General features: G+C 43.2%; 1 protein-coding gene across 1 annotated transcript in view; it reads left to right on the forward strand.

Annotated features, from left to right (window-relative positions):
- The window catches only part of TSPAN18 (tetraspanin 18), a 136,333-nt gene that overhangs the window by 66,071 nt on the left and 44,783 nt on the right, over window positions 1–25,479 (forward strand). Inside the window, exon 2 of the mRNA XM_082485700.1 lies at window positions 9,025–9,155. The gene's annotated coding sequence lies outside the window, so the exon portion shown is untranslated. The remainder of the gene's footprint in view (window positions 1–9,024; window positions 9,156–25,479) is intronic.

Here is a 25,479-nt window from a genome sequence, read left to right on the forward strand (position 1 = left end):
AACCATGAGAGTCAGAAACTCTCTCTATTGCTCAGGCTGATAAAAAATTGCATTTTGCCTTCCACAATCTATTACATGACCAGGCTCCAAAAGGAACGTAGACAGTAACAGCAGCATGGGCAGTATTTTGGAAACACTTCTAAAATTGTGGGGTAAATGAGCAAGGCAGAAATCTCACTGTTTATTTCAATGACATCTAAAAGTTTTGGGAATGGGTCAGATTTTTTTTTGCTTCGCTTGAAACACTTTCAAAGGGATGGGTTTTCAGAAACGGCTAAGCATTTCTTGCCTGAGGAGTCTTGGATACCCAGCTTGAGACATTTCTATAGATGCATCCCCAGACCACTGACCACTTCTGAAAACTTTGTCCTTCACAGTGAAGCTTCTCCCTACCCATCTGTTTGGGATCTGGTTGTGCTTCTGTTGCAGACACAGCGTTTTGCCCTCAGTTTCAATGGAATTGTCATTTCCCTTGGCTGTCCCTCCCCCTGTTGTGTTCAGCAGGCTCAGAAGTGCTCCTTCACTAATTGCCTAACAGAATCCTTCAAAAGGATGTTCTCTGACAATATAGTGCTTTTACAACAGAAAACACTGTCTCACATTTTAATAAGTGTATTAATAAAGCGAGGAAGCGATGTTCCTTTGCTGATGGACTGTGACAGTGAGCCAAAGAGCTTGCTTTCAGAGGAGTGGCATCCCATTTCTCCAGTTCTGGGAGATCCTTTGGGAACTGGGTTCATTCAGCTTTGCTGCAGAACCTGCAGAGTATTTTGTTCTGCCTGTGACCTGCAGTAACAACAATACTCCTTGTTCTAAACTGCCTGACCAGCTCCATGCTTGCAACTTCCACCATACTACCCTGTTTTAGTTTAAAGCTGTTGAATGAGAGGGCAGAAGAGAAAACCAGGGGGATGGATAGGGGGAAAAGCAGCTGAGGAAACCCGTTTGCAAATAGGTACATGCCCTAGTAATGAAAGCTGGTATGAGTACTCAAAAGCACCGTCATGAGAAAATACCAGCAAGAAATAGTCGCCTTCTCCCTAGTCAGTCCATTTTGGTGTACTATAATTTTGCGGCATGCCACACAGTACAAAATGGCTTTAAGGTGCTTGTCCAACTGAGCCTTAGCTAAGGAAAAAATTACCTCATCTCTATAGTTCTACAATGTGCTGGAATTGGCAATACATTTACTGGTAGTCATGTTTCTTTGGGACCATTGAAAAGTTCCGACCATTTTTGCATTGCATTTCGGAAAAAAGTCTGTTAGATTTGCTCTTTTCTGAAGGATTGGTTCGTTCTTTTGTTTTGGTTTGGGTTTTTTTTTTGTTTTTTTTTTTTTTTTTTTGAATATACAGGGAGTAGAAGGTAAAAAGAAAAATGTAGCTCTTCAAATATTACAATTTTCTATTTTTATTTTCTGGGAGAAAAAAAGAATGGATGTATCCCTTTGCCTGGTGCTAACTTGAAGTTCTTTCTTATCTTCTGCTGGCGTTTGTTTGGCTGACTTTGTATGTTATTCATCCTTTCCAGTTACTGGTTTTCTGCGACGAAGAGGTGACTTTCTGTTGTACAGACAGAGTAAAGCCTTTTGAGGTCTTTAAGATTGATGTTGTCAATAGTATTTACATTCTGACATCTGATTCTTGGTGCTTCAAAATCTAGTATCCATTTCTGTAGGGCTCAGCTCTTCATTTACTATGGTGTCCTCCCATGACCAGCCCTACTGCACAATGACAATGTAATTTCCAACCAAGTCAGTTAAACTGTACTTTCATGTGTGGTTTGCATCTTTGCTGGCTTGCAAATACAGTTTTCTCGCTGATATCTTTAGAGCTGCTTTAATTTGACTGACTTGGATGGGAGATGTATTTACACTGTACCCTTCTATGGTAGCCTTTATTCAGAGGTTAAACTTGGTAATTTGCAAAAATCAAATTTTTATTGTGGTTTATTTGCACCTATGCGCAGCTGGAGCCACTTCAAATTCTATGAAGAAGGCAGTTAAGAACAGCAGAAGGTTGGACAGAAGGTGACAGAGGTTGGGGTGGGCAAGAAGACCCGACCTGCTCAGGGGGAGAAGTAAAGAAGGATATGAGGGGAGAGGGTGGTTTCTTCTGTGTCTTGGAAAATCATCTTCCTTTTCTCTTTGCACTTACCAATCTGTTTTAATATGCTGATCACAAGACTGATTAGTCTGAAGGGCCGAAACCTTTGAGCCACGCGCTAGATGTTTGGAACACGATGAAAATGCCAAGACGCACGGTATGTAATAGCTTTGTTACTGTAGGGAGGATTTAGGCAGAGTTGCAGGCACCGGAATGGAATTTTGCAAGCTTTTACTCTTCATTTCAAGAGGATAATGGAAGGGCATTGCATATCCTTTTCCATAACTGGCTGTGGCTTTTTCCTTGGCCTTTAACATTTGATTATTGTTTTTTGTGTGCTTTTCCCTCTTGAAATACTACTGCTAAGTCCTTTAAAATTATTGTGTCTTTCAAGAAAAACAATCAGGTCTTAAGAGGCATTTTTTGGGGGGTGGGGGGAATCTGGAGTTTGTTTAAAGAAAGGGGATCTGAAGAAGATAAAGCAGAAATATCAGCTATGCAGAACTAATGATGCATTCCAAAAGAGAATTGAAGAGCTATACAACTCCATGGAGTGTACCACTCTATGTTAGCTTTTTCACCGAGAAATCTTTTGAAGGACCAGAATCACACACACATGTATTATATGTGAAATTCTGTAATGCATAAGAGTATATTTGGATCTAACATTGCACGAGGAAACCCATGGCACTCTCGCAGAACAAAAAGATAAGACTAAATTCCCTAAGTGGGAATCAAAGCCTTCCCAAAGTAACACCACTACCGGCAGATGCTTGAATTGCTGGTAATAGACATATACCCTCACTGTGCGCATACACTGCGTGCTGCCTTCAATGTTTATTTTCTTTCCACCCTTGGATGTTTCTGTAATTCTGGGAACATCCTGCCCAAAGGTGTCAATGTGTCTGCTCAGGTGAGTCTGAGGAAAGAGATATGGGAGGTAGATGAGAGCCTCAGAAAAGTGTGATACAAAGCAGCCAGACTGTCAGAGCTAATAGTAGCAGCTTAAGTGTGAAAACCCAAGTGCTGTGCCCCAGTATCCCAGGGATCATTCAAGGGAAGGGGAGAGAGCAGCAACAGAAAACTTAAATTAACAGTTCAAGCTGACAGAAAGCGTTATGCCGGAGTCAAACAAGAAAGAAAAACTTGAAAAACAGTTAGATTAACCATTGTTGTTTATGCACTACAGATATTTCAAACCCAAGAGAAACTAAGGAAGTAGTGGTTCTTGTTAAAAGATGATGTAAAGTGATTGGAAATTGCTATTAATAATGCAAATAGTTCCGTTAGGCCACCCGCTTTGTTGGAGTAGGCAATTTAATCCTATTGCTCAGAAAGTGCCGTTGGTTTCTTTTTCCAATTGGTTTAGGGCACAGAGAGCATTTGGATTAATGAGAGGCAGAGATGGTGGGAAAATACTCGATTTTCCTTAGCCTTTGGTAAGCCTGGCTAATTAGTGAAACCTTTGCAAGAAGTATCTTTCGTTTCAATGTAATTGCAAAATAATTGTCTCATCTGGTAGGGATATCATCTGTGTTGATTGATAACAGACAGGTAATATATGAAACATCTGCTGCAGAAGTACCCGCGCTAGCGTAGTTCTGAGTTTGTCAGCTGAAGGCCCCGTGATTGGGTATATTAAAATCCCATATGGAACAGCACATACCAGCATTTGCTGTTCATTTTAAAGGGAGGAAATCGGCCTCTCTGGGGCAGTTTTTGGGTGCCAGCTGAGAATTCCTTGTGCTCATTTACATCAGAATCCTTAAGCCTCCTCCCCCGGAAAATAAGAAGCACATCAATAGGTTGTGGACTTTGCTTTTGAGGATGAACTCTACAAGCTGTAAAAGAAATTACTTTCAAGGAAAGACAGGAGAATGAGAAGGGGAGAAACAGTGATCTCCATGCTGAAGGAACAGGCAATAGACTTGAGACTGAAGATATCCTCTTCCCAGTTCTTTCACTGCCTTCCTGTCTGATCTTTACCACCAGTACCTCTCTGGATTTCTACTTCCCATCTGTAACAAGGGAAATATTAGTTTTTTCCTTTTTTTTTTTTCCTGCTTTTTGTCTGTTTAGGCAGCAAGCTTTTTGGGCAGGGAGCTCTTTCATGCTGCGCGCAGTAAAAAGCTTGGTTCTCTGGGGCCTCGTGGGACTCTTGTGATACGAATAGTAACAAAGAGGCAGGAAGATGTCCAAAGGTGTGTTTTTGGAAAGGTTGCCAGTAGTTTACTTCTTTTTTTCTTTCTATCTTTCTTATTTTTTTGTTTGGGGTGGGGGGTGGGGAGTGGCAAATTCCTTTGCCTTAGTAGACAGGGAAGTTAATGCATTTCTGAAATGCAGTTTTAGTAGCTTGGCACAGCTCAGTGTGATGCTCAGTAGGCTCCATGGTTTCTTCATGGTAGCAATCCCCTGTTGCAGTGGTTACCATGAATGCATCACTGCTTGTCATTCTTGTCATTGACCCCAAATCAGGTACTTTTTCCATTGCAGGGAATAGGAAATAATCTACATTATTTTGTTAAAACTGAATAGCACTTGTGAGTGTTAACGGTTAAGCAGCCAGCAGCATTGATGGGAAAACCAACAGGGCAAAGGAGGTGGATTTGGTCAGTGTCTGATCATGTCGTTTGGCGAGCACCTGGATGAGTGCTGGCTGTTCATGTTCCCCACAGCACGCTATATAAATCTCTCTCTCACACAAAGATACAGACATACACACATTCTTACATATCTAAACACAGGTTTTGGAGGTGTGTCAGATCAACCTGGGGCATTGGATGTTGTGACCTGCAATCTCCCTGGGCATAACTTCTGTGGGAAAAAGTTATTCTGCTAAATAGGTATGTACCTTTCATTTTCAGGCATCGTGGCGACACTGTTTTCAGCAGGGCAAACTGTGGTTTGCCCAGAGTCTGATCTGTAACTGGAGCTGCATCTGCTGCTCCTGGGAATGCCAAGCCTCGCATCTGATCTGGAATGCCAATGAGCCCATATAAAGCTGTTAATGTCTGTGTGAGGTTTTTTAGTCCTCATTACCAACCTGATAGAAAGATAATTCCTCAGCTGCTGTTCCAACCTGTGGGATTTTACCCACTTAATTAATTTTCTTTCTTGTTAAAGAAGATCTCTTTTTTTTTATGCACAAGAAGGCTTGACTTGCTTTTGAGGGACTCTTCTCATGTCTGTATCAAAGGCACAGAGGCCCCAGAAGTCGGATGGTGAGCCCTAAGGGCGGCGTGCCTGTGGAGGCTGAACTTGGCAGCGCTGCCTCCTGTGCTGAGGGCGAGCTCCTGGAGGGGAGCCAAACCAACGCTTCGGAGGAGACCCTGCTTCCCTTCCCCGCTCCCCCCTTTTTGCCACCACTCGGCAACCAAATGGAAGCTTGTGACATGACCAAAGGATAACAAACTGCATGCTGAATGCCTGCTGCGAGTTAAAAATGCCAGCCTACACCACCCTCCCCAACCTTTCAGCATGTCAGCAAGCTGTCTATGTAAATAAATACACATATCAAACAATAAGCAGATGCCTTTTTAACATGCACTATTTCAGGCTGAGATATTCCTTTCTGGTGCAGCTCATCGCAGCATCTGTCAAGCTAATGCCAACTCCACAGCTCCCTTTCAGTTGTATTTAATGCACAAAGATTTGTGTTGTGGTAAGTGTAAAATAAAATGAGGAATTGGCTTGTTTTACATCTGTTTTGGTGTTACTTGTGATGTATAAAACGTTAAATGGGAACGCTTTATGTTTCTCCCCATCTCTGTGTCAGTATATAGTGCAAACTCTTGTTCCTTATGCTTGATTAAGTGGCTTTCTACAAGCATGTGTATGATTGTAGAAGTATACAAGGAAGGGGGGAAAAAAAGTCGTTTGCAAAATATACCACCATCGGGGCCCCAAAGCAAACAAACATTGAAGAGGGAAGGAAGCTGTGATGATGGTTGGATTTTAAATAAAAATTGGAAAAAAAGCTTAATTCCAGCAGAGTCTTTTGTACCTCTTACATCAAACCAAACTCAGGAGCCACAGAGTCGAAAGCCCCAAGGGTATATCTTAGTGCAGTGTTGTGGAAGGGGCACCCATGACCTGCTGAGCTGGGTCAGATCTTCTGTAATCCAGGGTCTCGTCTCTGATAGCAGCCAGCAGTGATTAGAGACAATGTAAGACCAGGGCAACTACCAGGAGAAATTCCATGTTAAGCTTGTGTTTATTTTTGTTTTCATATTAAAAATGTAGTGAGCTCAGATGTCTACAGGCCCTACTCCTCTTTTGAAAATTCACCTAACAGGGCTAAAGGATTGTTGGATCCTGTGGTACTGCTGTCCCTCTCTGTCCCTCTGCATCAGCCTCGGAGAAGGTGCCTGGTTTATATTGTCCTTATTCACATTTCACACATGCTACTGCTTTTGCTCTGGTCAGATACAAAGGAATCACATTTTTAAAAAAAAAAATCTGACTGTTAATGCAGGCAACAAGTCTTGAAGACAGATTTCTGTCAGACTTTTCTGAGGTCTGTTGAGAGAAAGGAGAATATTCCCGCTGCTCGAGACACTCTGAATTGGATTAGATATAAAAAAAAAGCAGGGGGGAGGGGAGAGGCATGATCCTCCACTGGAGAGGAGGATTTAGATGACCTGAGATAGCTTCTGTTTCTTAATGTTCCTTGAATAGAAATGATTGAAATCTCTCATCTGAGCAAGTATGCACAGAAGACAAAATACAATATTAGTGACCCTAAATATATTAGAGCGCTCTGCTTCTGATCACAGTGGTACCTCAGCTGGAATAGTAATAGGGAGTGAATGGGTTTTGCCTACGTGGATAGAACTGTTCTTCCATAATGGAAAAGGAAAATTGGTACTGAAAATGCCATTGAATCAAATTTTTGATGACTGTCAGTACACCTGCGTGTGACACTTTCCGTCTTGTGGTTTCACAGCACTTTACAAACGGGAATAAATTGATCATTTTTTCCCCTCACTGTCTCCAAAGGCTGGGAGTTACTATCCGATACTGCATGTCTGAAAGGACTAGGACTGTGTTCAGTAGGAGAGGTTTCTATGAGGCAGCTGAGATTTTGTCCTGTGCAAAAGTATATGGATGTATGCATTTCCTGCAGGCAGGCATTTGCACCTCTCAAATCCTTGCCCTTCCCCTTTAAAGAAAGCCAGGATGTGATCGGTCTGGGTGTATTTGAAATGCCAGGTTGTGCAGAGCAGGGAAAGAGGCTTGTAAACAAGCACCCACAGGAAGACGAAGCTGAGCTGAAGGTGTTCAAGTCCACTAGAGACACGGGCAAGGAGAACCTGCCTGAGTACCTGTTTGCTGGGCGTCTGCTCTGCTCACTAGACCATGCTGCTCCTCTGGTGCACGGTAAGATGAGTGACCAGGGCGCAGAGTGCTCATCAGCAGGGTGTCACAGGCTGGACGCAATGCTCCTGTGTCCCACTGAGCTCTCTCGATTGTCCTGGGGAAGCGTGAAATGACACTTCTGTGGAGGGGAGCAGGGGGCTGCTGACAGAGCACTGATACCGGTGCACATGGCAGGAATTCCCTTTCATGTGGTCTGGTGTGACACTTGCACTTCCCAGCTGGCTTGTTAGTGCCTGTGTAGTCTACTGGATCGACAAACGTATGCTAGTTCAGCTCAGTATGGCTGTCTTCTCCAGAGAGCATGGCAGAAAAGAGGAGCTTGAGATGTCTGGCTGCAGCCCCACCTCAGTGGCTTACAGGGCTACTGGATGGAGTTGCTGTGAAAGGACCATGTCTCCCAGCTTTGCATCTTGACCCTGGAGGAGTTACTAAGCGCTGTGATACAGAGAGGGCACTGATGTTCCCTGATCCTGCATGTGGACAGTGCATTGGCTTTGGGATGCTGGAAGGGCTGGGCAGGATGGAGAGTTTTGGTTTCAAAAGAGAGCAGAGCAGCAAGGTAGACCGGGAAGGAGAGAAGTAATACTATGAAATGGATTTGTGTGGCGCCAGCTCCATATCTGAATTGGAGCTGTCAAGGAGAATGAGATCCAGACTCAGTGCTGTTCTCCAGAGAGAAGCTGTTGCAGAGCAATTGCTCTGTTAAGTGCTGGCTCCACCTCTCTGCCCTGGGTCTGGCTGACTTCTGCTGACAAGATCTGGCATGATCCCTCCTCCTTTCCCACTGGCCTTTCCTGCTTTTCTCCAGGCTCTGATTTACCTTCTTTTGCTTGCTTATTGCTTTCACCACCTGAGCATCTCTCACTGAACCCTTCTCCTCATGGCTCTCTTGTTGGTATCTTCATCCCACCCTTACCTGCCTCTTGGTTCCATCACCTTGCCCTCTTTTTCATCCTTAATCTTTTCTGGCTCCTTCTATTCAGCACACAGTTGTACTCTAACATCTCTCCAGTAAGTGAATATGTGTGTGGGTATTTGTTGCATACAATACAGGAAGGTGTGTATGTCTTAAATTTTTAACTACCTTTGTTTTTTCATGCACTACTCCATCCTCTGTTCTGGGACTTGCCTTTGGGGGACTCACAGCATCTCTTCTGGTGTTCCCGTCCTCCCCTGTTTCCCTGGTGACTCTCTGCTGCTGCACGGGGGAGCAGGAAGGGAAGATGGAGAGCAACTCTGTCGCTTCTCTCTTACTCTCCTAGAAGTAGTTCTGTTCCTCCTCCTGCTTTCTGGTCAGAGCCCTTTTCTGGCCAGTTTAAATAGACTGGAAAGCCAGGAGGAAGATTTTGCCTTCAGTCCAGACCTCGCCAGCGACTTCAGGGTCTCTGCCGGGTGCTTCCCCTCACCTCCTTCAGGTGTTCAAGAAAGAGTTGATCTTTGCCTGAGTGGGAAGAAGTGAGTAAAGCAAGGTCGTGGTCTTCTCCTCAGGCCCAGTATAGAGGTGTGTGTCTTACATATTTGTCACTGCTCTTTCTGACAGGTTGACCAGCCTGGATCGCGGTGCTAGGGACCTGAAGCAAGGACCCCGACTGATGCACGTTTAGCGTGACTTGACTTCTTGAGGAGAACGAGCATTTCTCAGAAGGCCTGTCCCCTCAAAGCAGCCCGCAGGTAAGGCAGACAGCCCTCCTAACGCTCAGGCTCTGCTGCTGCCGGGCTCTGGCCTTGCTGCCAGTGGACTCTGCAGAGGACTTTTTTTTCCATTCATTTGGCTCAAGAGGGGCTTTGTCACCTCCGCCTGCCATATCGCTAGGGGAGAATCCTTACATTGTGTTTACAGCATGGGGAATGTTTTTCAGTAAAAATTTACAGGGGATCAAGACTGCTCATATAGTTGAGATAAATATAGGCTAAAAGTGTGGGAGGAATATGCTGAAAAAAGAAAAAGATGTTACATATAAGATATTAATAGAGCAATACTTCAACTTCTTGTTCCAAAATAATTTTATATTGAAGATTACCTTAATTTAAACACGAAGCTTTTTAAGAAAAGGAAGAAAGAAGAGGGGGGGGGTGTTAAGTAAGAAATTAATTAAATCATTTAGCTTTCAACTGGGCAAGATATTTCATGTCAACCAAAAGTGAAAAAAAAAAACCCAAACAAAACAACCAAACAAAAAAGCCCCGCAGTTCTAATCGCAATGACTCATGGAAACCAGATCTAGAAAAGATGAGGCCCTTCAGTCCAAAACCTTAATCCCCTACTCGTATGTAACATCATTCCCAGCAGCGTCTACCAGTCATGTTTTAAATGATGGGATTTTCCCTTGTCCCCTTGGGACACTATTCCACAGTCTAATAGAATTAATCTGCTTACTTCTCTTTCAATCCCTGACCACTGCAGATGCAATTAGTAGTAGGCGATGGAAGGATTCTGTTTTCTATGCTGTATTATGAAGGCTTAGGGCTGTATTGTGTTAAACCAGACATCAGTTGCAAGCATGTATGCATGAGTGTGGCTTATCTGTCAGTACTCATTACAGCCCCATAAACGTCTCCGAACTACAGAGTTCTCAGACTCGCAGGAGCTTTTCTGCAATAGTAGTTCAGGGTCTGATAAGGCACAGACTAATGTATTTGAATGCCTGTGAGAAAGATGGTATGATTGGAAACTAAAGTGTAATGCAAACTCATATGCTGCTTGTGCCGGAGACTCTCTGAGGCAATTTACTTCTCTGTGTCTGGAGCTTTCTCTGGCCTCATTTTTGACTTCTTTCTCAGACAAGTTGGTGGGAACTGTACGAAATAATAGACTTCTGCTGTGTGTGGTGCTGCTGGAGGTACTACTGCACCTTCCCATCTGTGAATTTCAGGCCTGTCTTAGATGAGTATTGTGGGTTTCTGCTGATGTTTACTGAAAGGCTCCGATCAAATAACTGATGAATATAAAGCCCAATAAATTGAAGCTGGAAAATCACGGCTGGTCTTGTTTAGTCTGACTCCACTTAACACAAAGTGGACTTTTCTTCTGTGATACTTCATCCGTGTTGCTCATCAAATTTGGAAAAGTTTTAGTAGGGAGAAGTGTTACTCAGTTTCTAAAGCACGTGGATGGAGTTTCAACCTGTTTACACCTGGAGACTACAGCAACAGTCGGTCTGTACAAACTCTTTGTGTGGACACTTGAATTAATCCATTTCCAAAGTGAATTAAAAAAAAACCCATCTGAATACAGAAAGCAACTGCAATATAATTGCTATTGGATGTTTGAACGAGGCTGCAATGTGAAGCAGGGTTGGGGGTCCTGAGAAAAAGTGCACATGCCATCGTCTATGCCATGGGCTGCGTCCACTGGCACTTAGGGAGATGTTTACAATCCTGTTTATCCCCGCTCCCAATAAATCCCTGGCTTTAACATGCCATAACTTTTTTGTAGTGTTTACTCAAACAGAAAGTGTAAATATAAACTTAGCCGTTGATCCAGTGTTTCGTTATCAAGATAAGTTAATTAAGCCGATTAAAATTTGCCTAGATTGCCTGTGTTTGTCAGATCAGAGTTTCTTAAACACTAAAGATTAAGTTGCAAAGCTTTGATGTGTTCAGTGAGTCCAGTGCTAATTTGCCCATTGTTTTTAATCAGTTGAAATTCTTTTCCAGCTTGGTGCTTGGCTGCTTCGTGTGGTTTTGTAGCATACTTTAAAGGATGGGGAGGTGGTGACTGAAGCAAGGTGTAATGATCCATAGCGCTTTAGATCATCTGCAGCTTATGTTCCCTGTCCCTGCTTTGCCAGTCAAGCTTTATTCCATTTAAAGTGTCAGTAAACCCAAGGCGCAGAAAGGTACCATTTCTCCTATACTCTTCCCTTTTTCTTTCCCTGAAAGTTTATCTTGCTGCTCGCTTTTTAAAAGCTCTGCATTAGCTGGGGAGGGGGGGGCTGTAAAGTAAAAGGCATGCTTTAAGTACAGATGCTGGTGATAGTCCTTTCAAAAGCTGCATTTCTCAAGCTGGGAGCTATTGACCCCTTTCAGTGCAGTCACAAAGAAATCCAAGAGGAAATGGAGGGTGAGGGCCAGCAGGGAATATATATATATATAATTTTTTTTCCCCCCAAGTCATCTTCTTACTCCACCCCCTGCCAGGCTGGCTATTGTTTGAGACTCCACATGGGATACCAGTTGCCATATAAGGAAAATGGCATCATGCTACATTCTTTCTAAAAATTGATTTTTTACAGTTGCCTTTTTTTTTTTTTTCCCCTTGCTGAAAGTTGTTCTGCTTTTCTGGAAGCTCTGGGCAGGAGGGAAGTGGTAGACTGGCATGCATGTATACAGTCTTGGTCTGTGCAAAAGGTTGCACTTTGGCTCTGTTATCACTGGTAGGTGATTAGACAAGCAGCGAGAGCAAATGAGGTTCAGCTACTATGGCAGGAGCAGAGGATGTTGCTGTGCGTTGTCTTGCATCTTGAACTCAATAATCATCCTCCTCACCTTTTGTTTTTTCTTGCTTAAGAGGATGCTCAGGCAGTGGGACGGAGGCTTAGGGTGCGCCTCTGTCCCTCTTCATTCACAGTCTACCATTTATTCAGTGAACGTTTCTAGCCCTGATGAAGGCACACCTGGACCCTTATAGGGGGATCCTGCCTTTTGCTTCCAGCGTGTTCCCTACCAAATTGTCCCTATTTCAGTGCTTGAAAGTTCAAGACATGAAAATCTCTTTCCACCAGAATCTTATGATTTGTGATTGAGAGCTGGGACAAAAAAAGGTGCTGTGGAGCTGGGGCTTCCGTAACTCCCCATTGCCTGAAAACATGGTTTATGCAGTGGCGCTAATCCTTATTGCGCTGTGTTGGATGAGGACGTGGGGTTGCAGAGACCTGAACCTCCTTCTCCCAGCTTGTGCTTTCTTCGTTCCTGCTGATGTACTGAGTGAGTGGCGTACACCAGTTTGGGCCACCAGCTTCCTCTTTGCTGCGCGATGCCCAAGTCCACTGCTGGGGACCACCATAGTCCAATTATCCCCAAAGGCAGCTGAAACATTTGAGCCCGCAGGAAGCAAGGCTCTGTGCAGCAGTATTTTAGAGGCTGAGGTGCTTCCGCGGGCAGCAGCGGTGGGTCGAATTGTGCAGCAGCTCAGGAAAAGGACTGAAAACACCCCTGAGGTTTGGGGTTTGTTTCCTGGTGCAACCGTCACTTGTTGATGAACAGAAACTGCCCGCTTTTTTGGAAATAAGTCTGAGTTCCAAACAAATCCACTTAGCGACTTGTGCAAAGGAACAGCTGGAGCAACATGAGCATAAATAAGGCTGAATCCCCTGATTCCAGAAAGCAGAGGCAGAGTCTAGGTGGGAAAAGCATAAGTCTGAGAGCTGGGAACTCAGCCAGCTCTTGGAGATGAGCAAGTTCGTGCTTGTGCATGTGCGCATAAGAATTGGGCACTCTTCCTCTTGTATCAGTAATTGGGATACATTCTGTAGCGGTGCTCCCTATGGTTGCCATCACTTCTGACTCCCTGTGATGCCCTGTTCATTCTCCTGATAAAAATCTGTTCAGCAACTGATAACGTTGCAGACTTAAAAATAAAAGCAGACAAAACCCCACTCCCTCTTAGAAATAGCAGCAACAAATCTTGGGATTCGTTTACCACAATCGTCATAATACTCAATCTGTGTCACGTTGAGGTGTGATTACAGGAATGGAAAAAAGAAAAATACTTTCTATAAGCACTTGTTTTGAAGAAAATTAATTGTTTGATATTATTATTATCTGTGTATGCATTGGCAATATACACTCTTTTCTTTTTAAAATGTTGAACAAATGGACAACTTTCAAAGAAATGACAATTTTGTGAAAACAGAGTAAGGACTTCTTAAAGGTTCAGTGTTTTTTTTAAAAGCTTGGAAATGGAGGCCACATTGACCAAAGGTAGCAGATATCATATTGAGAAAGTTCTAATTTTCTTTAATTTTTCTTTAGACTCTGAGTTAAATTGTTTGGACGAGATGTGCTACTCTCACATCTCTGCAAAATGAGTCTCCAAGAGAATCTTCCCATATGATAAATTGTGCTTATACTACAGATACAATTGTGGAAACCTCCTGGGCTTTGCTAAGATGCTTGAGTTTGCACCAGTATGGCATCAGAATGTCCTCACATTGCTTTTTCTTCACTAAAGGTAATTTGGTGCCTCCCAAATGCTGTCCACTGTGGTATCAAGAGGAGATATCACTCACAGCGAGTGGTGTGGAACAATGCAATGCCCCATGTGCTCAGTTCTCAAATAACCGGTGAAGCAGCTAATGACTTTTGGCATGTACATGTCTCTTGTTGGAAGTCTGAGTTGATGTTGTACAGATAAATGGGATGCTCCTCACCCAACAGCTATCGTTTCATGCTCTCTGCAAACCCCCAGACCTCGTGTTTTGGTTACAGTCTGCTCCCATTTATAACTGTCCTAATAACTGTCATGGCCAGCGATGATATGTTTGTTGTAGGCACACTCAGAAGTGAAAGACGAGCGTGAAGGGTGAGCGCCAGGTCGGCGATGCATCCAGAGGGCAGGCAGAGCACGCGTTGCCAGCACCATTTCAGTCTCGCTCCAAGCGTGCCTGGCGGCGGCCAGCAGCCACCCGTGAGCTCCTGGCTCTGAAGAGCACCGCTCAGGATCTCAGCTGGGGTAGCAAGGGGTTTCAGCTCTTAATTTCTGCTGCTGAAGGTGCTGTGAGGTGATTCATCAGGCTGTAAGTGGCTGCTGACAATGTGGCACGTGTTTGCCGCTTCTGTCTCTTTGGGTCTAGAGGTGACACAAACAGGCAATACCAGCTCACTCTGCCAGGGGTGGATTGACCTTCTGAGAGGTACTGCCCCAGAGACTTGGAGTTGGTGCTTCTGATGTTAACCATAGCGCGTACGGGGACTGGTTTTGGCTGTGTAGGTTTTCCTATGGAGTCGGAAGCTTTTGTGACATGTAAATGGTAATGAAGGAGGAGGAAATAAATTGTCATTAGAAAGAAATCTCTATCAGTTCCTGTCACTTAGTTCTAATGCTACAGTGGTAATTTAAAGCTCTTTTTGCCTGACTGTATCGCGGGTAAAGTGCTTTGTCAAGGGAAGATGGGGTTTACCCGATGTGACAGGGCAGGAAAGCAAAGCTGCCTTTCATCGCTGTGCCGAGCCCTGGGTGGAGCGGCTGAGATATGGTGTCACTCAGAACAGCAGCGAAGGCTTTGCATCCCTTGTTCTGAGACCTACAGAAGTACATTTGCTATTGATTTGTGAATTTTGAAAAATATTGAGTGAAGCTGGGGACTTAGTTTAAGAGCTGCTGTAGAGATTTCTCAGGAAACAGATATGTAAGAGGGGTATACGTGTGTGTATTTGAAGCTTTTTTTCTTGGGCTTATGAGTAAGAGCTGGGATCAGTGAAGGGTGATAACTATTGAAATCTGTAATAAGGATAGTATTACCTTATAAGTAGTGAAGTGTGTTTGGGGAGTTTTGCATTGAATTACTAGCTGTGCACCTAGCGTGCATTCTGACAGCGGGAAGTAGCTTGATTCCTGTCTGCTTTTCTTCCCCATCTGTATAAGCGTGATAATTATGTTTGGTAAATTTTCTCTTGTAGAAAAAGGTGATAGAATTATTTTATTTTGTGTAGAAACTGGCTTCGTGAAACTTTGCGTTCCTTTTCAGAGAAACCGGAAGATGAAAAAGTTTTCATTCTGGAGGGTTTATCTTCATTTTTTCCTGTTGCTCCTTCTTATTGTCACAAAGCAGGAATGGGGAAGGGAATTAAAAAAAGGAAAGAGGTAATCCAGAAATTCCCTCTCCTCACATGAAAAACTGCCCATCAAAAAATGTCTATGCATCTTACATTAAAAGGAAAATAAAATTGAAAAGCAGTTGATTTTTTTAAACTTGCAGAATATGAAAAAGGTTATTATTAGTCTTGAATGCCCTGACCTGTTTTAAAGCTGAGGTTTCTTGCTTGCATGGCTGTGTCTGTTTAGTGAAAAATCTTGAGAGCCCTTTTGTGAGAGGAGCCTACACGTAGGTCAGCTGCTGGACAGGCTTGTGCACAGTAAAGATAATGATAATCTACTGGCTTGTTGGTCCTTTGTAAAATTACTCATTCTCCGGTTAGCTTCTAATGGATGAGAGCTGCATCCTTGGCAGACGTTACATTTGTTGACAGTACTGGCAGATAAGAAACCGGGGACTGAACCAGCCTTGGACACGCTTGTGCTGGATGTTCAGAGCTGTTCTCCTCGGTAGCGTGTGGCAGGAGCTGTAAGGTGGAGGTGACACGCAGGCATTTTATGGCCGGGTGACATGGGGGGATATAATGGCAGTGCTCTGCCCGTATTTTAGCTTCAGTGCCCAGCACACGGAGGTCTTGAGCTGAGCAGGGGACTGTCTGCAGCTGTTACTTTTCTGAAAAAGTGGAGCACAGCACATGTATGAGTGGACCAACCTCCCCAGCAGCACGTGCAAAACTAAATAAATTCCAAAGAAGTATGTTTAAGTAACATAAGCTTCCTTCTTTAATCGTTTGTGGAAGGTTTATTTTCAAATCCCTCAACACTCACCAGGTGCTAATTTTCAGATTGGGCTGTAGCACTGGCTTGGAAATTTAAAGCTTTATGGGGCTCAGTCCCTCCCGGCTGCACAGCACGAGCCAGCCCCTGTGCCCAGGAGGGCAGGAGGAAGCTTTTCCTGGGAACTGGCTTTCTGTAATTGCCATCTCGAGCTGTTTCTGGCTCCTTTCCCTGGTAACTGCTGATGACAGGTTATTAGAGTTTACGGCTACCTGATCTACTGTTTTCCCCATGTTTCTGCAGCAGGGGTGGTTATCAGGCTTGAGCATTCCTGCCTGCTGGCCAGGTAGCCCACGCTGATGCTAGAGACAGACAGACGGACACCTAGCGTAATACAGATGACATGGATGTCGAGGCAGAATTTGTCACTGACTCCTCAAACTGACCTGGGCCATTTATAACCTTTGTAGCTGCAAAGTACATCCAAGAGTATATTTCAAGGAGGCTAAAAATAATATCCTCAGTTTTAATTTATTCCTACCACAAGTGTTCAGTCAGCAAGAAGAAAAGGAATGAGTTTGTTCTTTTTTTCCCATGCTTAAGTGTTTATCTCTCAGAGTGGAGCCCTAAGTTTATCCCAAGTTATTGGCCTGTTAGTTGAGTTGGCTCAGTGTATGGATCACGTTACTGGAAAGTGGAATCACTTGCCAGAACTGCCTTTGCTTTTCCATTTCCCTTTCCACCTCCCAATTTTGTATGTTATCTGGTAGCAGCACTGAAGGCCAAACTCTCACTGAACTGATTGGAACCAGGAGCTGGCATTCTGCTATTCCATCGTCTTCTGCCAAAAGCCAATGTTCAAAATAAAGACTGTACGTTCAGACTACTTACATGAATGCAATTTATGGTCATTTAAAATACCTGAAGATCAGTACAGCAAAGCTCTGATTCTCCTAGTGACTTAGTATGAGCACATGGTGGATAAAGTGGAGTACATTCAACAAGTTTTCATCTCAGAAAAAGGGAAAGAGTGATGGTGGCTTTTAAAAAGGAATAATGAAATTGTTGGGGGTTTTTTGGGGGGCCGTGGAGGGTGTTGGGTTTTTTGTTGGTGGTTTGTTGTGTTTGGTTTTTGTTTTTTTTTTTTTTTAAGTTGTAGTTGGAAATGTCTCACTTGGAAAACTTCAAACTAGTTAGACGTAAGCGTAAATCTGGATCCAGATGTTTAAGACTAGCAATATAAATCCCTAGGGGTACTCAATAGTCCTGAGTATTAGGTGTACAAAGCTAAAAGTGCTGTTTTAGATGCTTGAGATCTTGGTCTTTTGCTATGTTGTTTTTCTATTGATTTGGAATAATGGTAATTGATGAAAAGTGTAGTGATCTGATGTTTTCTCTCCTGTGAACAAGGAATCAGCTGTCTGTATCAAGCCTGTGAATCACATCTCTGTACTAGATCATTTTGATGAAAGACAAATTAAACAAACCTTTTTTCCAATATCTTCACAGAGAGACCATAAATCCTCATAAATCAAGTTAAAATTAAGCAAATAGTTTCAGTCAACAAAAGGGTACATATATATTTGTAAACATCAAAATATTTACTTCCAGATTTTTTAATGCAACATATTTGTGTTTTAGAAATGCCAAAGCTGATCCTTTCAACATTTAAAAATGAAAACCACATTTTCCTATTAAAGTTTGATCCAAACTTTTTATATAAAGAGGTTTTGGGTTGTTTGGTGTGGTGTTTTAGGGTGGCTATGTTGGATTTTGTTTTGGTTTTTAAGTTAGGAAAGGTAAAAAAATAAAGTTTCATCTTAGACTGAACAAGGCTATGGGGAGTTGATGTGAAGAAGTACTTTTGTATTGTTTTGTTTCAGGAGAAAAAGCTTCCGGTTCAAACTGAAGCAGTTCTTCCCCTCTGGATTTTTTTGGTTTTGTCACCCAAACAACAAAATCTGTTGATCATATTGCTATGTTCTTTGTGCTGATACTGACACAGCGTTATTTTTCTTAGTTTTTGCTAACATCAAATTTGTTTGTGCTCCATTGCTGGAAGACTTTGGGGTTTGTCTGGCAGGAGAATGACCATGAGAGTGTTACTCTTGCTTCTGCCGGTGAGTTGCTTTTGTCGCTTGTAGTTGCAGGCAGTCTGTTTGCTGTAGCTTTTCTTGTTCCTGTTTTCCCATCCACGTCTAAGTTACAGAATACTCTTAGCTGCAAGTCAAGGAACAAAGCATGTGTGCTCCTAGCAATCATTAAGTGTTTTCTTTGCTAATTCTCTTTTATTTTGTCCCAGTGACTTGCAGCTGAGGATCAAAATGACTGTCCTCAGCACCAGCAGTAGGCTCTGTTTGAAACCTCCAAAGGATATTGTTTATATTTTGCCTCTCCTGCCTGTATCCCTCATACAATGCCTTCTCCAATGAGCAGCTCTCTCCTCCCCATCCCAAGTGATGCTATTACTGAGGAATGTTGGACAGATACCATTATACACATACTGGAGGTGCCCTCGGATTTGGGGTTTGAGCTTGATTTAAAGGGGAAGAGATGCGGGAAGGGAATGTCGTTTTTAGTAGGGACCCAGGCTGCAGTGCTTTGCAGAACTGTTTTAAATATGCTCCCCAGGCAGGGAGGTCTGTGGGTGCAGGGGAGGGCTCAGCGAGCTTTTCAAATGTTTCCATGCACTGCTCAGGGCTGCTGTCCCAGGCACGTACTTCATTAATGCTTCTGGGAAAGGCATTCTGGGAATAATCAATCAGCATCGCTCTGGGTTTCTTCTCCATCGGAGTTGCTCTGTCGTGTCTTTCAGTGCTGCTCACTTTGGTTTTAATTTCTGAAGGAGGAATCGATTTGCACAGGCTAGCACCAGGCAGAGGAGTTTGGTCTTGCAATGGGCTAAGCCATCTGGCCTGTTTTCTCTAAAGCACTTAAATGGGTGTTTAAAGTTGTAGGTCCTGAAGAAGCCAGTGTTGGTAGGGCTTTGCTGAAGTGTGATCTGAACGTCTCGATGGTTTCCTAGATCAAGATTGTCCCCTTGGATCTTTGCTGCCACTTCTGATCTGGAGCACTCCTTATCTCAGAAAGGACCTCCATGCTTCAGCTTTGCAGGGGTGCCACATCACCAACCTGCCTCTTTCCCCATCTTTCTTCTGTCTTTTCTCTGCCTCCAGATTCTTTGATGCAACTCAGTTCAGCCACAGTTAACTGCTCGTTGTTTTCTTGCTTTTGTTGAAGCAATATCGCAGTGGGCTTTTTGCAAAAAGGACATGATGAGGAGGGAAAGGCTATAAAGATTTATGTGATTCATAGAATTGTTTAGGTTGGAAGGGACCTTTAAGATCATCAAGTCCAGCCATCAACCTAACACTGCCAAACCCACCACTAAACCGTGTCCCTCAGCACCATGTCTACCCGTCTTTTAAATACCTCCAGGGATTGGCGACTCCACTACTTCCCCAGGCAGCCTGTTCTAGTCCTTGACAACCCTTTCAGTGAAGAACTTTTTCCTGATATCCAATCTCAACCTCCCCTGGTGTAACTTGAGGCCATTTCATCTTGTCCTATCACTTATTACTAGAGAGAAGAGGTCGACCCCCACCTGGCTACAACCTCCTTTCAGGTAGTTGTAGAGAGTGATAAGGTCTCCCCTGAGCCTCCTTTTGTCCAGGCTAAACAACCCCAGTTCCCTCAGCCGCTCCTTGTAAGACTTGTTCTCCAGACCATCTTTATGCATATAAGAATTTTGGGGGGAAAGCTGGTTTGATGTGAAGGATAGAGAACTTTGCCTTCCCTCTGAGTGATCAGTGGGTGAACTGGGATTGAAATCCAGAAGAACCTGGTACCCAGGTCTCAGCTCACACTTCTGACTTAAGCAAATTGTTGTAAAATTGGTGTAGGTGGCTGGAGAGGACACACTCAGTATTGCAAAGGATCTGGCCTTCTGGCACTAGAGCTGCCCTTGGCAGCAGCAGTGGGAATTGCATACTATGAATTAATCACCTTGAGGACACCTGTATAATATGCACTTTAGGCAGTCCTTTCTGATGTTCCATCTCACCGCTCACAAAGGAGCCAAGAAGGACTGTACTTATTTTTCCCCAGAGTTCAGATGGAGGTGATGCTATATTCCAGGGAGGTAGTTCTTTCCCTCTCTTAATGAGTAACTTTATACTGTGCTGTCTCCTACAATAACAGCTATTGCTACTAGAAGGAAAAGAAGCTATTTGCTAAGGCAGTGAGGCTGTATAAATTGTTGAGAGAGGAGGGAAGGCATGGGCAGGGAGCTGAGATTACAGCAGGAGCCTTGACAATTCCCAAGCTCCAGAGTGCTCCTGATTTTAGTATTACATGCATGCCTAGGTAGTGTTTGTTTAACGTTTCTAGTCATGTGGATGAAAGCAAAAATCCCGACTGGATAGTATATTAGTACCGTGACAATGAGGATGGTTAGGCTGTATCTGTTGTGTTTGCTGTACACTGTTGTATCGTGAATGATGTTTATGGCTACGATACTCAAAAGCTGACATAGCATCAAGTAAGGTGAGAAGGTGACATTGTGACCTCTTTTTTTGTACTAGACACAGGGTTTCTTTGAATTAAGTCTGGTTTGAATCAGAGCATTTTAATGCAGCAATTTGTTATACATTTCTTCTACTCACGATTGTTCTTCCCTGTATGTCTGCAATTATATAATATACATATGGCAGCTCCAACAATTATTTAGGAGGCAGCTGAATGCAACAGAAGCTCTATATTTCCAGTTCTCTGTCAAATAACTTCATCCTCTGCAATTTGTGTTTTGAATGCCAGTGGCCTGTAGATAATCTGTGAATTGAAGATGCTCAGGTACCAGATTTGTGTGGCTTTTAACTCTTGTCTGTAACCTTCTTGGTTCATGGTGTTCTTTGGTCTTTCATCAAATACTGAATCTCTGCCAAAGTAAGACCATCCCAGTCTCTGTCAACATCAGCTGCACAGGGGAGGAGAGTGGAACAGGGCATCATGAGTAAACCTGCCCAAAGCACCGTGAATGACATCTGGATGTCACTGAAGTTAGTAGTAATGCTCCCACTCACCTCCCTGGTTTATCCCCTTACCAATGAAGAACTTTTTCCCCTTGTGAATGTAAGGATTGATGGATTGTTTGTTCTCCCCTGACTTTTTCTCTCCACAGACCATCTTTGAAGTCTGGTGATGTGTGTGCGTGTCTGTGACATTGGTAGGTTTTGCCTGGCCAAAACGCAGCTCCAGGAGTTGAGACTGCTACCTATAGGTGGCTAGTGAATTTGGAAACTTCCTGCAGTACAAGGAGGCGGACGTAGGTGAGATCATACACAGCACTGAGAAATAAAAGGAAAAGTCATAGTAAGTTTTGTGGACTGTCCCTGGTGCCTTCCCAGCGAGCAGTGCTGGGAAAAGCAGGCAGCCCCAAGGGGCATCTGGGAACGTGCTTTTGTTGTCAGAAGGTAGTTGGAGATCTTGCTTTACTCTCTGCCTTTATTCTTTAAAATTGGAAAAGCTCCTTCTTTCCCGCGCTCTGTGAAGTCTGGGGGTGTACCTGCCCCAGCTGGTCCTCCTGTGCGGTGCAGAGGTTTGCAGAGCCTCAGGGATGCCCGTTGCCTGGATACAGGGCAGCCCTGCATCTCACACCCCCAGCCAGCCCTGTGAAAGCAGAGGGCTGCAGGGGGGAGATGTGGGGGAGTTTAGCCCTGTGCACTTGGAGGCAGGAGCATTAAGTCCACCTGATGCAGCTTGTAAGGGTTTTCTTTGCCTTTGCTATCATTAGTATTATTTATCATTATTATTGATAGGAGAAAAGTGCAACCCAGCTGCTCCATGCAGAGATCTGAGGGCTCCCGCAGGGTGAAGCGCTTCATGCCACTTAGAAAACCAGCCATTGTGCTGTCTCTTGAATAAGCATTTTATTTCACATGCTTGTTCTGAGCCTCCTGCTGTTGCTCACACTACAACTGCTGACAAGTAGCCGTCCTGGCAACATGGCATCAGAGCCCGTGAGCTGCCTTCCCTCTGGCTGAGACCCTGGGAGAACAGTATGAAGACGACGGTGACTGTTGAATATTTAAAATAAAGTATTTCCTCTTAAACATGAAAATGCTCTTTGTGCTTTACACACATCACTGCTTAGTGAGAGCGATTGGCCAAATCATGCATTATTCCCGTGTTCAGCCGGGATGATGCTAACTGCACTGCAAGAATTTTCTCCTCTCTCCTTGGCTGAGCACGTGAATGCTCATGGTTAGCAGGATGCCCTGTTGTATAGCATGTGTGTGTAAATGCCTATGAACTTTACTAACTAGGATCAATCAAAAATAATTTTTAAGCTCAGTCGCTTTAAATTCGGGCTAGTTCAGATTGTAATGCAACGGCTTTTGCTGTATATGTCTGTAGAGTACTGTGCTGTTTTGAACAGTACTTGGGAGTCAGTGAGCATTAGTAAGTAACGGTAATTAACCTTTAGATTGAGACCTCTAATAATGAACCAGGGTCCTCTTTTTCAAAGCACTGTAAATTTGCACGACAGAAATACTATCTGATCTAAGAACATGTACATTCAACTTCAATATATGATGAGAAAACAAAGGAGTGTAATGCATTTTGGTGGAAATAAAGACCTGAGCAAGGCCACATTGATGTCAATGACCCTTCTACTGACCTTACTAGGCACTGGGTTTGGTCTTAAATAGTTTCTGTGTAGAGCTTCTAAAAACACATTATCATAATCTCCGTGATACGGAGCTCGAGAATGGACGTGGTTTGTCCTACATGAAGATTGACTCGTCTTCATTGCTGAAGGAGGACAGCCCCTAACTTTGAGCTAATATTAGAAACAAAGCTGTTGGAAGACTGAAAACCTGGAGGGTTTCAAGACAGATAGTAGAAGGTCAGGAAACTTGGAGCAATTTTTCTTAGGTCTTTAGAAAATATTATTTATGAAGGTATTTGCATCTCTGCAAAATGAGTGCCAAGTGATGGATGACACAAGCGTATTGTTCTGATGTTGTAGTTCACACTTTTTATTTCTATTTACACATGTATGAAGAATGGCAAAGGATGAAAGATGCAGCTCACTCAAGACTCCTTGTGAGGCGACTTGAAAGGCCGGGCTGAAGATTAGAATCTGCTTTGTCTTGGCTCTGTATACGTGTGTGTATAAATATACATATATACATACATATATATGCATGAAAATACACACACAAAGCCACTGATTGTCAGCAAATAACACTATTCACAGAAGCTTAGTATCTGCTGTAAGCAGAAAGGACAAGCCCTTTTCTCTCCTACTGAAGGCAAAGTTAGACAGAAAATTGGTATGGACTGGTGCAGGGCTTTTATCATCTAAATTGTTTATTCCTCTCTCCATAAATAACTTTGTTTTATCAGGTGTTTTATCAGCTCATTTGTTTAGGTAAACCGAGTACACCCTAACTAAAGGTGTCAATAAAATGCTATATCTTAATCAGATTTTAGTAATAATATCCCTCTGATCTGTTGGACTAAGCACTTTACACTATATAAATTTTCCTGTTTAAAAGTAAACCCACACTCATTTCTCTTCCATAATTCCCCCCCCCCCCAATATAAACAGTTGGCAAAAGGGCTGCATAATTCCTGGAGTGACAGAGCGGGTGGGAGGAGTGAGTGTGCGCTCTGGTTCCTGCTGAAATGAAGAGTGGAGTAACATTTTTGTGAACTGTGTTAGTGTGAAGGAGCTTTAAATGACGGTGACTAGAATGGAGACTGAGATTCTTACCTCCATAGACAGAGCTGTGTGAATGACACGGCTGGGCTGAACATCAGCTTTATTGAGAGAGTAAGGAATCCTCACTACTCAACTACCTCTTTACTGGAAAAGAAAAAAAAAAACAACCCATAGCTCACAACATACAGGAAGACAAATACTTATGGAACTGCAACAAATTCTGATCGAAAAAACTGTTTGAAAGAGTTCTGTACCAGTTAGCTATGCCACACCACCTCCTCTTCTAGCCAACTCATGGTGATAAGTGGTGTGATAGGATTTGAATTGAACACGTGCAGTAGTGAAAGACTGGATTAAAAAATATGAATCTATGAATCTGATTTCAAGTTTTCTTTCATAGAAATTTTGGGAGGTTTTTTTTTCAACAGCACATACACGAGGTTGATCCAAAGTCTATAAAAAGCTTGAAGTCTAGTCTTGGATTTTTATTTACTGAATCCACAAGTACAGTATTCACTAAAGAGTTTAGCAGTGTGTTGCACTTCAAATCCTTTGGGAAGCTAAAAATATGAAAGAGGCCAAAAGGCAGCACCAAAAGAGGCATAATTGTTTTTGTAAGGTTAAACAATTAACCCCTCTTTCTAGATTCAACGCCATCCAAAATTCAAAACTTGAACTAATGAAAGGCAAATAGTATAAGGTTAGTGGACTTTTAACTGCTGTCTTTCCCTCCAGCTGTGGGACATCAAAGATGCAAAGCCTTCATTTTCTGTGGCTTTATGGAAAGTGCTCTCTTATCCTTCTGAGTGATGTGGAAAGGATGGGAAGTTACAGCTGTGTTTGGGCATGGCCTCAAGTGTATTTTGCTGGTCTTTCATGACATTGCAGAAGCTTCTTTTGCCCATTACTGATTTTTTTGTTGTTCTTTTGAGACAATTTGCCTGGAAATCAGAAGGTCTTGGTTGCCTTCAGAGTGATTGATGTGTTGATGATGAGTTAATGTAGTGGAGATGTCACATACATACATTTGGGCTGGGTTAACTGAATTAAATTTTTAAATGAGTAAGTGTATCAGCCTATCAGAACGAAAGCCACCCTCATATCACCAATTAGAGGAAAATAATTAGGATTGAATGCTAAATTTATGTTCAAACGTAATTTACAGGAGTGTTTGTTTAAAGAAGAGCCAACAAAAGGAATCTTGGCTCTGAGGATCACCAGGAAAAAGCCTCTTTATACATTATGGCCATGTGGCAACCAACTCTAGAGATGAGTTGCTGGAAGTGACATGTCTGATTTATTGCCCACTGCAGCTTTGTGTTCAGTGTTTGCAAGCTGAAGTATCTGTTATGGTTAGGATGATTATAATGGGGGGTTATTTTATTTTAGAAAGAGGAAGAAAATAAATACTTTTTTTTTTTTTTTTTTTGGCTTCTGGACGTGACTGACTTCTGTGATTACTGTTGGTTCTTAAGCAATGCCAGCCTGAGCTGCTCAGTGTCACTTGCACTGTCCCTACAAAGGGAGCTGGGGCTGGTCAGTGGGACGAGAGCCCGAGTGCGGTGCCCCAGCACTTACCCCATTGCAGTGGGACAGCAGAGGGACAGCACCACAATGGGGCTTTGCCAGAAGCAGACAGGTAGATCTGGTAGGGCAAAAATTTACTCGGTTAGGTGGGTGGGAGTTTCTGAGTAGGCAGCTAGGATCCATGCTCCCCATATAAGTTTTCTGCT

This window comes from Vanellus vanellus (assembly GCF_965231255.1).
Source record: "Vanellus vanellus genome assembly, chromosome: 6".
NCBI classification, from domain to species: domain Eukaryota; kingdom Metazoa; phylum Chordata; class Aves; order Charadriiformes; family Charadriidae; genus Vanellus; species Vanellus vanellus.